The sequence below is a fragment of the Canis lupus genome, chromosome 14 (assembly GCF_048164855.1).
Source record: "Canis lupus baileyi chromosome 14, mCanLup2.hap1, whole genome shotgun sequence".
Taxonomy (NCBI): Eukaryota; Metazoa; Chordata; class Mammalia; order Carnivora; family Canidae; genus Canis; species Canis lupus.
The window spans coordinates 29,462,627-29,475,948 of record NC_132851.1 but is presented as its reverse complement, the minus strand read 5'-3'; the positions used below and the strand labels follow the sequence as shown (position 1 = coordinate 29,475,948).

The 13,322-nt window shown below is 43.8% G+C and overlaps 1 long non-coding RNA gene across 1 annotated transcript in view; it reads right to left on the bottom strand.

The window, feature by feature from the left end:
- The window catches only part of LOC140603849 (uncharacterized), a 46,820-nt gene extending 33,698 nt beyond the window's left edge, over positions 1-13,122 (bottom strand). The window contains exon 1 of the long non-coding RNA XR_012006835.1: positions 12,950-13,122. This is a non-coding gene — a long non-coding RNA (uncharacterized lncRNA). The remainder of the gene's footprint in view (positions 1-12,949) is intronic.
- Between the last annotated feature and the right edge of the window lie 200 nt (positions 13,123-13,322).

Genomic DNA, 13,322 nt, shown 5'->3' with positions numbered 1-13,322 from the left:
GATAACACTCACTACATGGGATGATTATAAGGACTAAATTTGGTAAAGTAAAAATATGTCCCATATCTATTAAGCATCCAACAACTGTTGCTTGTGTCTACTTTGGCTTAGTAAACATAATTAGCAATAACCTGGAAATTTTAAGGTGTTTTTTTTTTTACAAATTTATTTTTTATTGGTGTTCAATTTGCCAACATATAGAATAACACTCAGTGCTCATCCCATCAAGTGCCCCTCTCAGTGCCCGTCACCCAATCACCCCCACCCGCTACCCACCTCCCTTTCTACCACCCCTAGTTAGTTTCCCAGAGTTAGGAGTCTCTCATGTTCTGTCTCCCTTTCTGATATTTCCCACTCATTTTTTCTCTTTTCCCCTTTATTCCCTTTCACTATTTTTTATATTCCCCAAATGAATGAGACCATATAATGTTTGTTCTTCTCCGATTGACTTATTTCACTCAGCATAATAGCCTCCAGGTCCATCCACGTTGAAGCAAATGGTGGGTATTTGTCGTTTCTAATGGCTGAGTAATATTCCATTGTATACATAGAACACATCTTCTTTATCCATTCATCTTTCAATGGACACCGAGGCTCCTTCCACAGTTTGGCTACTGTGGACATTGCTGCTATAAACATTGGGGTGCAGGTGTCCCGGCGTTTCACTGTATCTGTATCTTTGGGGCAAATCCCCAGCAGTGCAATTGCTGGGTCATAGGGCAGCTCTATTTTTAGCTCTTTAGGAAACTCCACAGTTTTCCAGAGTGGCTGCACCAGTTCACATTCCCACCAACAGTGCAAGAGCGTTCCCGTTCTCCACATCCTCTCCAATATTTGTTGTTTCCTGCCTTGTTAATTTTCCCCATTCTCACTGGTGTGAGGTGGTATCTCATTGTGGTTTTGATTTGTATTTCCCTGGTGGCCAGTGATGCGGAGCATTTCCTCATGTGCTTGTTGGCCATGTCTATGTCTTCCTCTGTGAGATCTCTGTTCATGTCTTTTGCCCATTTCATAATTGGATTGTTTGTTTCTTTGCTGTTGAGTTTAATATGTTCTTTATAGATCTTAGATACTAGCCCTTTATCTGATACATCATTTGCAAATATCTTCTCCCATCTGTAGGTTGTCTTTTAGTTTTGTTGACTGTATCCTTTGCTGTGCAAAAGCTTCTTATCTTGATGAAGTCCCAATAGTTCATTTTTGCTTTTGTTTCTCTTGCCTTCATGGATATATCTTGCAAGAAGTTACTGTGGCCGAGTTCAAAAAGGGTGTTGCCTGTGTTCTTCTCTAGGATTTTGATGGAATCTTGTCTCACATTTAGATCTTTCATCCATTTTGAGTTTATCTTTGTGTATGGTGCAAGAGAGTGGTCTAGTTTCATTCTTCTGCATGTGGATGTCCAATTTTCCCAGCACCATTTATTGAAGAGACTGTCTTTTTTCCAGTGGATAGTCTTTCCTCCTTTGTCGAATATTTGTTGACCATAAAGTTGAGGGTGCACTTCTGGATTCTCTATTCTGTTCCATTGATCTATGTGTCTGTTTTTGTGCCAGTACCACACTGTCTTGATGACCACAGCTTTGTAGTACAACCTGAAATCTGGCATTGTGATGCCCCCAGCTATGGTTTTCTTTTTTAATATTCCCCTGGTTATTCTTTTTTTTTTTTTAGAAAGAAAATTTGTCATGATAAAAACCAGTTTTAAGGTTATCAATGGTCTATTGTTCTATTTTTTTTTAATTGCCTGCATATCCATTTTTTAACTTCCTGGTGGTGGCAAAATGAAAAGCTGGACAGCACCTGGACCTTTGATGATGCTCTCACACCACTAAATTAACTAACCCTAGAGCTCTGTTGTTTAACTTACACTTTGCTAGGTTTCCTATAACTTGAAGCTGGATGCTAACAGAATAACTCTTAGGTTAGGCTCTCTGGGAAAGAGGCTTTAAGATGGTAGTTGATTAAGAAGTACTCTCAGGATTAACACTCATGAGAAGGCGGTGACAGCAGGCAGGGCAGGAGAAGGAGTTGAAGTGCGATATTATTCCAAAAGTGTTCTCAGTCAACCCCATGGGGAACTCTTGAGTTAGGATGGACCATTAGAGCTACCCTAAATGCAGGTAGCGGGTTGTGACTTTATGTTCCCAGTTTATGACTCTTGCTTTGACCAGTCACTGGGTATGAGTTGCTCCCAGAAAAGGCTGCATGGCCTTGAGCCCAGTAGCTCTATTCAGCTGAGCGCAGCTTTGAGGAGGAACTCAGGTATTTGCCAACAACATTGGCAGCCACCGGAGGAATAAATGTATATTGGTCCTAAAGGGAGATGGGGTGGTACCCCAGAGCACCCACCATATACAATTCAACTTCCAATTCAAGTTACTATGTAAACAGATGGACTCTGACAACACTGGAACATGATAGTTAGATCTGCTTATTATAACCCAAAACCATAAATGTGTTGAATCCGGAAATGGCATTGTCAGTATGGTTCTTAGAATCTTTGAGCTGGAAGGCACCTCAGAGATTTTGGAGATCATCCTTCTCATTTTTACAGATGAGGGAACTGAGGCTCACAGGGCAATAAATTCATTTCCCAATGTCACAGAGCCATTCTGTGGCTCTGGTAGTACCAGATTCAGAAGTTTACTTTTGACTTATTATTCATTGCATGACTTCAGCCCTGCATTTATTTGGCAGATATCTCTGGCTAGCAGGATATTATGCATAAGTTGTATAATCTATATTTATGATGCTTTAAGTAATTTTTAAAAGTACCCTCAAGAGTCCCTTAGTTGTCAAGATTTTTGCATATACATTTCCATTAGCATAATTGATTAAGCTATAAGTGTCTCTATAAAATTAAACACAGTCTTTTGTTATCCAAGTCTATTTAAGCCCCTGACAACAGATAGATCAGAAATTTATGTAACTCAACATTTATCCAATTCCAAGGAAGATAACTAGTTATAATAAAGGCTTCATCTGGGTAATCAGTTTGTGTTCCTTGGTACATTATAATTTCAGTTTTGTAGCCTCTGTGCATGCATTATGTCATTTAATCTTCTTAGAAACTGTGACATGAGCAGGGAGTAAATTATTAGCTCCAATTTAGAGATGAAGCTACATATGAAGAGAAATGAAATGACTCACTGAAAGACATGCATCCAGTAAATGCCGGAGATAGGGCAAAATATGGGTCATCTGTCTCATAACCCAGTGTAGCAAATGCACCTTAAGGCAACCCCCAATGGATCATGCGCTTATACAATCCCCTCCCTCTCTAATTTGGGGAGAAACTGTGATTTGCTTAGAATATAGCAAAGGTGATGGGATGTCACTGCTCTGATTATGGCAAAGATGACTGGATGTCACTCTTGTGGTTACATTTTGTTATATAAGACTTTTAACTAGAGAGAGGCATGCCTCCTGGTCTTGAAGAAACAAACCACCATGTTATAAATGGCTTATCTGGAAGTCCATATGGCAGGGAACTGCAGGAAGCCTCTGGGACTTGAGGGTGGCCCTGGCCAACACCCACCAAAATGCTGGGGCCCTCATCAGAATTCTGCCAACAACCTGAATGAGTTTGGAATCAAATCCTTCCCCATCTGAGCCCTTAGATGAGAACACAACCCAGTTGCCAGCCACATTGCAGCCTTGTTAGATCCTGAGCAGACAGTCTCTGGGTTCCTATTTATACACAAATCATGCCCAGACTCTTGACTCCCAGAAGCTGAGATAATAAATGTGTCTTATTTGAAGCTGCTAAGTTTGTGGTTTTGCTATATAACAATAGAAAATGATCACAACTAAAGATAGACATATAGGTCAAAAGAATAGAATAAAGAACCCAGAAAAAAAAAAAAAAACCTATACAGATGTGGTCAATTAATTTATGACAAAGGAGCCAAGAATATACAGTGGGGAAAATGTCTTCAATAAATGGTGTTGATAAAACTACACAGCAACCTGCAAAAGAATGAAGCTGAATCACTATCTTATGCCCTATGGATAATTTAACTTAAATTGATTATAGCCTTGAACATAAGACCTAAAACCATAAAACTCCTAGAAGAAAACACAGGTAGTTAAGCTCCTTGATATCAGTCTCAGTAATGATTTTTTTACTCTGACACCAAAAGCAAAGGCAACAAAAGCAAAAATAAACAAGTGAGACTACATCAAACTAATGCTTGATGCAAAGCAACTAATGTACACCAAAGGAAATACTGAGGTTTTTGTTTGTTGAGTTTTTACCTTCAGAGTTTGTGACACAAAGGTCCCTTGATTATGAGCTCCCTACTCTGTGCACCTATAATTCACACATGAATGAAGACTGTTGTGAATTCCATATTTGTGTGGGCTCCAAGGTCTTCCAGCTCACACCAGCAATCCTGAGAAGTCATTGATCCTGGATCTGGAGACAGTTCTTCAAAGCTTGATTATGAAATTCACCATTAGCTGCAAATGCCACAGGATAATCCCCTTTTACTTTAGTTTAAAGCTGCCTAATGTGGGTGCAAATTTTCAGTTATCAAGTTTAAACATCAGTCATTTGTTGAGGAGGGAGGCTCACATTCTTTTGGCTATGGTTTGGGTCAGTTGTGGCTTGTTGTCCATTGGTCTCTGAGCTTGTAGCAGAGAGCCAATTCTCAGGAGTATAAAAATTTCACAGGACACAATCCATCCACTTGTGAGGGAGTTCTGTATCCAGAATTCCTTCATGTACACAGTCTCCCGGCTGGAGTTCCTGGGTTGGCATGGAGTCCTGTGTCCTGGCAGCTCACACTCAGGATGAGAAGGAATTGGAATAGAAAATGTGTCTTGGATGAAGATGGTGATATGTCCTCCAGGGATTGGAGCCATCACAGGCTGTCCCCTGACGGTGTCATCTGGTCTGCAGCCCCACAGTCCTTTGAACTGCAGCCCTCATATTCATCATGACAATTGGAAGGGCCTCGGGCCACTTAAGGCATGCTTTTTTTGTTGCAGTTGGCTTTATCCACTAACAGAGATGTGGAATGGAGCAGGCTGCCTAGATTCTTATTTGCAGCCCTATTTATGAAGGTTGATATCACTTCTTCCATAACTTCAAGAGGAGACATCAGTTGGCCCACATCCTTGATGGGGGGAGGTCATTACCAAATTCTTTTACTGACAAAAGTCTGAAGCTCCCATTATTGTTGGCAAGCTCCCAGCATATAAATGTCTTTCTCCCTCTGGCCATAGATTCTAGAAATCTGTGATTGCTTTGGTCTGAATATATGTGTGCCCAAAATTCATGTTGGAATCCTAATGCCCAATGTGATGGAATTAGGAAAAGGGTCATTTGGGAGGTGTTTAGGTCATCATGAGGATGGACCCGACATGTGAGATTAATGCCTTTATTAAAGAGCCCAGGAGGGCTCTCTTGCCCCTTCCCACCATGTGAGGACACAATGAGAAGTTTGGGACTCAGAAGACAGCCCTCATCCAACCATGCTGGTGCCCTGACCTTGGACTTACAACCTCTAGAACTGTGAGACATACATTTCTGTTGTTTAAAAGCTACCCAGTCTGTGGTTCTTTGTCATAACACCTCGATGGGACTAAGACAATGATAGCCTAAGAAATGTAATTTTAAAGCTTTAAGATCTGGTGAGTTTTTGCATCCTGCTACATCCTTAGGACCATTCAAGTCCCAGAAGAGACTTGATATTGTATGCAATTGTGTTTTTAAATTTTATGTGGCTTTGTCTAACTTGCAGTCACAATGCATAGAATCCTTTTTCCACAATGCATATTCCCCTTATGTCAAAAAATGCTTTCGAATGCATGATTTACATGCCCAGACACATCACAATCAAACCTCCAAAACAAAGAAAAGTCTTGAAAACAGCCAAAGAAAAATGACACATTGCTTACATAACTATTTTTCTCCTCCTAAGTTCTTTGAAATATGTATGATAGCAAAAAGCAAAAATTATAGCATTGTCTGGTGAGATTTTTAGTGTGTGTACATGGAATACATATGACAAGCACAAAATACAGGAGAGAAGGGTATAGGGCCTACAAGATGGGTAGATGCCTATATTGCACTAAAAATGGTAGACTATCTAAGTAGACCATGAAACATTAAGTATTTATATTATGATCTTTTGAATAGCCACTGAGAAAAAACATACAAGAGATATTATTGTCTTGATCTGTTCAGGCTGCCATAACAAAATATCAGAGACTGGGTGGCATAAACAACCAGAATTTATTTCTCGCAGTTCTGGAGACTGGAAGTTAGAGATGAGAGTGCCAGCAGGGTGGATGTCTGGGGAGAGTTCTCTCTGTGGGTTGTACACAGTAGCCTTCTTGCTTTGTCCTCAGGTGGCCTCTCCTCAGGGTATGCAGGTGGAGACAGAGAGAGGAAGCCAGCTCTCTGGTGTCTCCCATCCTAAGGGCATGAATGGTGCAGGGGGCTGCACCCACATGACCTAATCCAACCCTAACGACCTCCTGAAAGCCCACCTCCAGATACCACCACACTGGGGCTTAGGCCTCCAACATATGAATCTGGAGCGACACGAGTCTGTATGTTGCACATGATTTATCTCCAAAGATAAATTGAAATGGAAGACTGAAAACCTTTCAAATAATTCAAAAGGAGGCAGGAAGTAGAAAACATAAAAAAAGCAAAGGGGCACCTGAGTGCTTCAGTGGTTGAGCGTCTGCCTTCTGGTCAGGGCATGACCCCAGGTCCTGGGACTGAGTCTTGCATCAGACTTCCCACAGGGAGCCTGTTTCTCCCTCTGCTTATGTCTCTGCCTCTCTCTGTGTGTCTCTTGTGAATAAATAAATAAAATCTTTTTTGAAAAAAGAACAAAAACAAAGAGAACAAATGATAATACGACAGAACCAAAGCCAAACACTAAGAATTACATTAAATGAAGCTATGACCCCCATTTTGGTGATGAGGAAGCTCCAGCTCTGAGAAGCACCAGCAATAACTTAACCAGGGGTACACAGATATAAGGTGTAGAGGCCAAGGTCCAGCTCAGCAACACCCAGGACCCCAAACCCACCCTCTTCTACCACTCTCAGCTTTAAAAATCCCTCTAGGTAGCCATGAATCACAGGCCTGAGGCACATGGAAGATGCTAGAAGACAAAAGTCAGGAGCCAAGTTGGCAACAGCCTTGCTGCTCCACATAGCCAAATTCCCTGGGCTTCTGCAACCCAGCTCACTTCCCTGTTCTTAACTAGGGAGAGCAACAGCAACACCCACACTCCTAAAGGCCAAGCTTTGGAAAGAGGAGGAGGGAAGGGCCAGCCCAAGACACACACTGCAGATAAAGCAGCCTCCAGAAGTCTCAGGTCAGAATGGAAATGCCATCAGACTAGCAGTTGAGCCTCCTGGCAGTGCTAGTGCTTGTTACCAAAATGTGTCTATGAGGTCTCCGTACAGTTTCATAGATGTGGTCTTTTCCAAGTACCAAGCTCTCTTTTCAACACTGTCCCCCCACCTCCTGTGATTCCAAATGCTGCCCTGGACTGTCTTTTCATTCCTTCAGGGTAGCAGGAGGAAAGGTCCCAAGGGCCTCTCCAAAATGCTGTGCTGAGCTTGGCCCAAAGAAGAGAGTTGCCAGGAGAAGGTCCCGACCTTTGGAGGACTCCCTCTCAACACTCTCCTTAGCATAGTCCAACCAGAATTGGTCATCATATGTCTGCTGCCAGAAAACCAGGGGAAAAACCTTCCCAGCAATGGCTTCCTCTCGCCTACATCCCCAGAGAGCAGCTTCCTGCCAATCCATCTCAGAACCACTATAAGAAAACCACAAGCATTCCCTTATTATAATAGCAATAACAATACAACTTCCATCTGTCAAGTATCTAATTGCCAGTCAGGTAGCTTTTATTATCCTTATTGTTCTGCTAATAATGGCTAGCATTTTCAAAGTGCTTATTTTGGGCCAGGCCTTATACCAAGAGCTTTTAATGCATTCTCTCCTCTCATCAAACCTGTGAGTGGATATAATTATTCCCATTTCTAGCTGAAGAATGGAGGCCCAAAGGGGACCATTGGTTCAACCAAGAAGGGGAACAGCCAGGATGGAAAACTAGTTCTGTCTCACTCCAAAGATCAATCTTCTACTCCCAGGGGCATCATTCTCAAAGTATAAATTTAAAAGAGCAATAATATATTTTAAAAAGAGCAATAATATGTCATAATGTTTAGTATCAGTAAATAACATTGTTACCAGAATCCTTCCATAAAGTCAGGTCCTAAGGAGGACCAAACCACTATGAAGACATGCTACCTTCTAGTAATGTTGTTACCCTAGTTTGAATTACAAGACCTACTGCTGTGCTGGCCACAACTTCCATTTAGTAGGTGAGCATCTATCATATTAGGCATTGGTGGGTAGCACAATGAGTAGAACGAGCCCCACACTTTTGCCCCAGCTTGAAATCTGGTGGGAGAAATAGATGGATGATAAACTGGAGTCCAGAATGATAATTCATAAGATAAAGGAAGCACACGGAGATACACGTGACACAGCCCTGGAGGGTGTGGGAGGAAGGACTTCCCAGAATGAGCAACGCCTAAGTCAGGAGCTAAGTTTGGCTGAAAAAGCCAGACAAATGTCTGAGAAGTGTATTCTTAGCAAAGAAGAAAGCACATAGGAAGGCCCAGAGGCAAGCAAGAATGTAGTGCCTTCAAGAAACAGAAAGAAGTTCCTGGAGCACGGGGTTTGGCAAGTAGAGCAGTGAGAGATGAGAAGAAGCAGGGCCAGATCGTGGAGGGCCTGAGGAAGGATTTTAGACTCCATCCCAGGAGCAAGGCGGAGCCATCGAAAGCACTTGGTCAGAAACACGGAAAGATCAGATTTTCATCTTAGACAGACCTCCCTGAGTGCAGTTTGGAGAAGATTGGAAGGGATGGGGACCAGGGCAGACAGAGCAGCTGGGGGGCTGTGGCCATCATTCAGCTATGAGACTGTGTTGGTCTGATAGAGCAATGGTGCTGTGGACTGAGAAAATGAATGAAATTGGATCAAGAGCTCTGAAGAAAAAGGGCTAGATAGACTGAGGGACCCAGAAGATTTGGGAGAGAGGAGGCAAGAACCAAAGCTAAAAGACCAACTTCTGGCAAGGAAATGGAGTAGGTGCTTGTCAGCACTGCTCACTCTACTCATGGAAACAGAGGAAAGAGAAAAACTGAGCCGGGAAGCAGATAGATGGACCCCACTCCTGCTGGATTCAGGCATTGGAGGGGCATCTGGCTGGCTCAGTCGGTGGACTGTGTGACTCTTGATCTCAAGGTTATGAGTTCAAACCCCCTGATGGGTCTAGAGATTACTTAAAAATAAAATCTTTTTTTAAAAAAATCATTCATTGGCTATCTGGTGACCAAAAGGTCTTTGAATACAGAACAGGACTCAGAAGAACAGTCTTCCCCCTGCCCCCACATCAAGGAACCAATAGTGTAAGAAACAAACTTAATGACCAGAATTTGCTACTCATGTGCCCTTAGCAGAGGCAGCACAGGGCACTGAGAAGAGCAGGAGCCTTGCAGCCATGCTGACTTGGGATGATATTCCAGCTCTGCCAACACCCGGTCGTGCAGCTGTGGTTTCGTCACACCACCTCCCAGAGTCCAGAGCCACCGATCACCATGTGTCAAGTGTGGTTAACCATAACCGACCTCAAAGGATTGCAAAAATTTAAGAAGATTATGCACATAAATTACCTAGCACATAGTAGGAGTTCAGTAACGAGGGAACTATGATTAACAAGAAACTATTTCAGGGGCATCTGGGTGGCGTAGTCAGTTGAGCAGCCTTGACTCTCGGTTTCGGATCAGGTCATGATCTCAAGGTCCTAGGATGGAGCCCTGAGTGGAGAGTCAGCTTCAGGATTCTCTCCCTCCCTCTGCTTCTCCCCCTGCTCATGCTCTCTCATTCTTCCTCTCAAATAAATGAATAAATCTCTTAAGAAGAAGAAGCTATTTCACTCTCTCTGCACATTTTCCCTGTAATTTATAGTACGTGAATGTTTACAGATTTTCCTCTGGGGGGGGGGGATGCTGTAAAGGGTGGCATTTCCCTTGCTGGTCTACAGCTTGATTGCTTCATGGAATCGGCCCCCAAGAAGGAGGTTGGCTCTCCTGGAGGTTCTTGGTGAGGCTGGGTCTTTCCGGAGGACAGAGCCAAGATGGAGATATGAGTGGAAGATGAGTCAGAGACCTGAGGTCTGAGCCAAGGAGAGCGGGGGCCATCCAGGACATGGTACATGAAGTGAGAACAGAACAGGGGACTGATGGAGGCTAGACCTAGAGCTGTCAGCAAGTCTGAGGAGAGATGCCAGTGAGTATAGGTCTGGGAGCTCCTGGGGAGGAACTGGGGACAAGAGTGAGGAAAAGCAGAGAGACAAGAGGTTGGGGCTCAGGAGGTGTGCATGAAATAGGAGAAATGATAGTGACACAGGACGAGCTGAAATACGGTTCGAGGAATCAAGTCATGGCTTCAGGAGGGATGAGCCCAAAACCTGCTCCAAAGAACTTTCTTAGGTCAAGTGACAGGCGCCTTTCTGCTCTTTAGCTCTTTGTGTCTTTGCAACCACTCTATTAGTGAGATGTAATTCACATACCACTCAATTCATCCAGGTAAAGTGGACAATTCAATGTTTTTTAGTATATTCAGAGCTGTGCGGCCATCATCACATTCAATATAAGAGTTTTGGTGGCGGGGGGGGGCACCTGGGTGGCTCAGTCAGCTAAGCACCTGACCCTTGATTTTGGCTCAGACCATGATCTCAGGGTTCTGGGATGGAGCCCCAGGTCAGGCTCCAGGTTCAGTGGGGAGTCTGCTTGAGATTTTCTCTCCCTCTCCCTCTGCCCTTCCTCTACTTGTGTGTTCTCTCTCTTTTTCTTAAGTAAATAAATAAATTCAGTTTCCCCAAAAGGAAACTCAATACTCTTAGCATCATCTCCCAGCCCCCATCTTCCCCAGACCTAGGCAACTATTCATCTATTTTCTGTCTCTGTGGATGCTTTGCCCATTCTGGACATTTCCCATAAAAGGAATCATACTACACATGGTCTTTTGTGACTGGCTTCTTTCAGCTAGCATATTTTCAATGTTCACCTATGTATTAACTTGCACCCAATGTATCATTCCTTTTGATACTAAATGATACTCCCTTGTATAGAGAGATATATAGCATATTAACCATTCGCCAGATGGGTAGCATCATCTCCTGCCTAAACTGCTGTCCTGCCTTCTGATTGGTCTCCCTGCATCCAGCCTGGTACTACATGGAACATGACTTCACACTTAAAATCCACTAAGGATTCCCCATTGCCTTGGGTATCAATGCAAATGCTCTACATAGCAAGGAAGACCCTGATCACCTCCCTAACTCCATATCCAGCTTGGTCCCCATGCTTCTGAACTTCTAATGGTTCCTCAAAGGCCCCGTGTTCTCATATCCCTCAAAAACTTTGCAGGAGCTTTTCCCTCTGGAAGCTCCTTGAGGAAAAGCATCTTTGTTTTCCTCATTAATGCACCCAAGCCCCTAGAAGAGTGACTGGCATATAATAGTTGTTGAATAAACATGTGTCCTGCAAATGTTTCCTCTCAAGTAAATGAGCAGCCTCTAAGATGGCCTCCATTAATAGCCACCTCCTGAAATTCAGGTGTTCCTGTACCCCTCCGTGTGAGTGTGATTTAGTGACTGCATATAGTGACTCACTTCTAAGTAACTAAATATGACAGAAATTATATGACGTCACTTCCAATATTAGGCTATAAAAAGACTGTGGCTTCCATTAACAACCCTCTCACTCTCTTTCACTCTCTCTGATCACTTGCATTAGAACAACGAAGCCACCATATTGTGAACAGTCCCATGAAGAAGACCATAGGACATGGTGACATACTGAGGCCCTCAGTCCAACAACCTGTGAGGGACGGAAGCCGGCCAGCCACCTCACGAAGCCAACACTTCGACCTAGTTGTCTTGAACCAAGACCTTAGGCCTGGCTGACAGCTTGACAGCAAAGATCAAATCCAGGGCATTTCCATGGAAACATGGTCTAAAGAGAAGGCTAAGCATGTGAGAAATTCTTGAGATGACTACAGCCCCAATCTCCTGAGACACCTTGATCCAGGAGGCACTCAGCATGCAGATCCCAGATTCTCACCCCATGGACTCTGTGAGGAATGAAGTGTTATCTTAAGAGGCAAAGGGGCTACATTTGGGAGCAATTTGTTACGCAGCAATGGGCCACTAATACAATGAGCTTCTGGACAGGAACAAATCAAGTTTTCTGACAAAGAAAGCTAAAAAGTATCTTTAGGAAGTCTGAGCCAATGCAAGTAAGCCTTCCTCCCACCAGTGTGTTAGAATACATGACTCTCTTCAGGTAGTGTTTCCAGAGGAGAAAAAATAGTCAATAAGATGGCTCTTTGTTCCAGATGGATTCCTATGGTCTTTCTTCCTGAGGGATTAAGCGGTGACTTTCCCTGGCCAGGTGGCCCCTTATTTCCTGCCCTTGTTCCTCTCATGTCTTATTCCGGATGAGATGGGAAGGATTCTCGGTCCCTCTCATGCCCAGACAGTGGATTTGATGTCTTTCCTCCCTCCCCTTTTTTCTTCTCTGACTCCCCATCCCACCTCCACCAAACCAACTATCATACCCAGTGAACCAGCTTGAGCCAAGTTCTTTAAATGGGGGTTTGCCAGCTGCAAAGTCAAAGAAAAGCTCCTCTGACCAGCCTTTTCTTCATGCTGGGGACTTGATCAAGGGCACTCTGATTATGTGCCCATCTCCCCGCAGAAGGGTAGAGGGAGAATAAGGGAAGGATGGAGAGTGTGTAAGGGTTCTTGCCTTAGAAAATCCTTGACCCCGCAGAACTTTTTCTAGAACATCTCCCTCAACCACCTAAACTAACAAATGACCCCCTCTTTTTACTAACCTGGATCCGTTTGGACTTCTGGCACTCACACCCCCACAGCTCCGAGTGACACCCCAAGTCCATGCTCTCCCTCCACCTTCCCCTGCAGCCCTGGCCAGCCATGCTGGAAAGCAGCCCCCTGCACCTCCGAGAAACAGGCAGTCTAAGCTGTCCGACAAAAGACAAAAGTAACTGAGGTGCAATAGAATGTTCCCCAAATCCCTGGGCTGTCAGATGCAGCTGAGGACAGTCAGGACGTGGTGCTGAGTGACTGCAGATCCACCAGCCTCCAAATGTGCCTGGGCGTTCCTCCAAGAGGCTGCTTTGTCCTCTTCCCCTCTCAGCCTGGGCCCCCAGAGGTAACAGCATTCACTCTCTGCAGCTTGGGCAACCG